Source organism: Condylura cristata, unplaced genomic scaffold, assembly GCF_000260355.1.
Source record: "Condylura cristata isolate star-nosed mole 26May11 unplaced genomic scaffold, ConCri1.0 scaffold00001, whole genome shotgun sequence".
Classification (NCBI taxonomy): domain Eukaryota; kingdom Metazoa; phylum Chordata; class Mammalia; order Eulipotyphla; family Talpidae; genus Condylura; species Condylura cristata.
The window spans coordinates 2,512,523-2,513,482 of NW_004567102.1; positions in this window are offsets into that span (position 1 = coordinate 2,512,523).

Here is a 960-nt window from a genome sequence, read left to right on the forward strand (position 1 = left end):
AAAAAAAAGCCAGAGGACATGTAATTTGAGGACAATTATTTTTGATATGTAGAACAAAGTGCTATTATCCTCACTTCATAAATAAAGAGATATTATGCTCAACAAGGAAAAAAACAGCAAAAAGAGAAATTTGGCAATGGACATGAAGGGTTAATTAAAAAAGAAAATTGAAAATGGCCTGTAAGTGTATAAAACTATTTCAATAACATTAATAATAAAGAAATGCAAATTAAAACAAAAGTACAATATCACTTTTGTCTATTTGTCAGAGATTGGTTATAGTCAGTACTCTAGGAGGTACTAAGAAGGCATTTTTGTAGCATATTGGTGAATTATAGATTAGTAACAACAACCTTTTTGGAGTATATTTTGATAATACCTATTAAATTTGAATTTAAGCTTAAATTTTTACATCTAAAAAGGATGGTCAAAGGTATATATAGAGGGATGGTTATTATAGAATAATTTTCAATCTGGACCCTCTATCTGGTGACGCATCATGTTAAAGCACAGCACTATGAAACTCTCCTCAGCCACTACAGCACAAGTTTGATCCCTGGTTACCCATGTGACAAAGCAGACCTCTCCATTCTTGCCTACTATTCTCCTCAGTGGTGTGTTTCAGTCCATCTGTCTATTCTGCTCCCCACTCTGTCTCAGGAGTATCCTCTCACTACCCCTTCCCCACACACCTCTGGCCTGTACTCTAGTACTTGTATGTATAAATAAATAAATCTTAAAAAAAAAAATTCTTGCAATCCTGAAAACTGGAAAAATCTAAATGAGCACTAGTAATGACAGCCCAATTTACAGAGAATGGGTAAAGTTAATGTTAAAGTTCTGTTCAAGTTGCTTGAATTTCTACAATAAGGATGTGTTACCTCAGTAGTCCTTTAAAAAAATAAAAGTTGTGGGCCCTCCCTGGTGGCGCAGCAGGTTAAAACACTATACTAAGAAGCT